The sequence below is a fragment of the Haliotis rubra genome, unplaced genomic scaffold (assembly GCF_003918875.1).
Source record: "Haliotis rubra isolate DU_JTF1 unplaced genomic scaffold, ASM391887v1 Scf1085, whole genome shotgun sequence".
In the NCBI taxonomy this organism is placed as follows: Eukaryota; Metazoa; Mollusca; class Gastropoda; order Lepetellida; family Haliotidae; genus Haliotis; species Haliotis rubra.
In genome coordinates, this window is record NW_025764987.1 from 111,265 (window position 1) to 114,438 (window position 3,174).

The window sequence follows — 3,174 nt, forward strand, 5'->3', positions numbered from 1 at the left end:
AGCTACTGGGTCCAAAAGATGAATGGATATTTTTATGTACGCTTTTTCACGAATTCAATGATGAAATACATGATCGTTTCATGCAAATATCGCCTTCGGGAGTGAGTGCATGTTGCTTTATGACGCATCAGCAATATTGCATCTATTAACCAAGTGAGTGAGTGAGTTAAGTTTTACGCCGCACTCAGCAGTATTCCAGCTATATGGCGGCGGTCTGTAATAATCGTCTGGACAATACAATCCAGTGGTCAACAGTATGAGCATCGATCTGCGCAAATGGAAACCGATGACATGTGTCAACCAAGTAAGCGAGCCTAACCACCCGATCCGGTTAGTCGCCTCTTACGACAAGGATGGGTTACTGGAGATCAATCCTCTAACCCGGATCTTCACGGGTACTGTTCACAAAGTCACACACCAAGAGTATAATGACAGTCAAAGTAGCCATGACAGCTCTGAGTGAGTGAGTGAGTTTTACGCTTCTTTTATAGGCCGTTTGGCTCAAAAGCGGAACGATGAATTGCAAACTAACTCGAAAACTACTAAACATAATACTCAATGAAACACTGACCACCATCAAAACATCAGACCAACTCTGTGCTTATTTTGCAGAATTTATTTCCTAAAAATAAAAAAGTTGTTTAACAAACTATCATTAAAATTTTGACACAGTTTACTATGTGTTACGAGGGAGGAGTGCAAAGAGAGGAACAGCCGGTCCGCTATTGAGCCAAACGGACTATAGCAGTATTATAGCAATATCACGGCAGAGGAACACCACAAATGGGCTTCACACATTGAACACATGTGGGGAATCGAACATAGGTCTTCCACTAGCTATACTGCTCCACCGCCCTGTGTATGAGAGCTTTTATGAACTTATATGACACGAAAAAGAAGACGAACTTATTTTCTAATATTCTTGTCACCATGCCTATTAATGGCTGCATAAAACTTAAAAAATAACATAAAATGAACGCTTTTGATGTGATTTTTCGCAAAAAAAAGAGAATGCAATATTTATCTTTAAATGAAGTCTGCATTTTTACAGACATATTATGTTGAAATATCAAATTGTCTGTCATGAACTGTGTCCCCATGTTTTGACCATTTTGCTCTGCTTTTACTACACTGGTGGATTTTGAACACTAATGTCCACAAGATGTTACAATATGTATACATTGCAAAGTGTTTTCGGGTATAAACACGTTTAAAATTGTTCAGAATTATGTTTTAGAACCAAGAGTGAGTAAAGTTTGGGCCGCTTTTAGCAATATTTCAGCAATATTACGGCGGGGGACACCGGGAATGGATTTCACACATTGTAATCGTGTGGGGAATCGAACCAGGGTTTTCACATGGTTTAACCACTGGGCTATCCCACCTTTCCTTTTAGAACGAAGAGGATCAAAGGATCAGTGTGTTTCAACTAGGCACGTCTAATGACTATAACACATCTTACGCTCCAAACTGTATAGATTTTGTAAAGCTGAGATTTATGAGACATTTACAATTTTGTAAATGGCAAAGGGGGATAATTGAAAGTTGATGGTATATGATTTTTCTGTAGGGGCAAAATGCAGTTCCTACGTGAGTGAGTGTGTTTAGTTTTAGCAATACTCCAGCTATGTGGAGGTGGTCTGTAAATAATATCGAATCTGTACCACACAATCCAGTGATCAACAGCATGAGCATCAATTTACACAAATGGGATACGATGACATGTGTCAACCAAGTCAGCGAGCCTGACCATCCGATCCCGTTAGTTGCCTTTTTACGATAAGAATGGGTTACTGAAGATCAATTCTAAGCCGGGAAAATACACGATGGCAAGTTACTGAAATGCATGACATCTGTGCTAATTTGCTAACTTGATTATGTTTATTAGTGGACGTGGGAGGCCGCCCATGGCCGCAGGTGAAGTAGAGGATTATCCAAAACCTGGAAGACGGAGCAAAACCAATGGCCGTCCTAATTCATCTGGCAAGACACAATCCCACATGCAGTGACATTGTAACAGTATAGTTTCTCATAGGCTTAATAATAATAAATAATAATGAGGGTACTTATACCGCGGCAGTACTCCACACCACAAAGGGGCATGCTCAAAGCGCGCACAAACAGCACAACATTATTACCCTGGATAACCCAAGCTGCCTGTTGGGCGCAAGAAGGTTATACACATATGACTTTACACCACCGGGTACCCATTTTCTGCTGGGTGAACAGAGGCAATTTTGAACAAACTCACTTGCCTAAGGTGAAACCACATGTGTTTTGCTGTGGGGCAGGACTGAAGTCCTAGAAACTCTCAGGAGTCAAGCTGCCAAACAGGGTCACCCATCCAAGGACTATCCAAGCTCAATGTTGCTAACTTCAACTGATTTGTGACCTGAGCTTTATGCACATGACCACACACCACCACATTGAGCACGTTGAGGCTTACGTTGAGGTACGAAAACTTTGTGGATCGGGGCTCAGGGCACTATTACTCACCGATTTCTGTTTTCAGCTGCATGTTTGTATTACAAAGAAAGAAAACAAATTCAGTTTAGACAAATATATACTTTATAACTATAATTTGTTCCCTGGCCAGTAAAGAGAGCATAAGAATGTAGATCTCTAGTGAGACCATGATAAGACCCTGTGGTTGAAGACAACACCAGCCTTTGCCATGATCACTAAAAGCAGAATAAAGGTATGCATGAAGAATGGCACAACTGTAGGCAAATAAGTATAGGCATGAGGTACAAAATCCGGTTAAACAGAATCCTTGACAAAACACCAGGCAGTCCTGACAATCGACATCATTCTTATATATATCTTTTCCCAACAACTGACAAAAACATGAGATTGAAAGAGCCCCACCCACCCCACCCCAATAATATGACAGTGCATTTGGCATTTGGTATATACTAACCTGGAAATACCAAAGCACCAACACAAGAATGATAAATGTTGTGCAGTATAACAGTGATTATGTTTGAATTACATTTAATGGTGGAATGTTTTGGTCTCATGTTTGGCAAGGTGCCTTATTTTGTTCCAAGGTGGCATTAAGACATTAACTGTAACACATTTCTGTCGTATTTGGCACCCTTTACCATTATAGCGGTATAGCATACTTAGCTTCATTTACTAGGATAGAATTATATAATACTGTAAAGGCCTAAC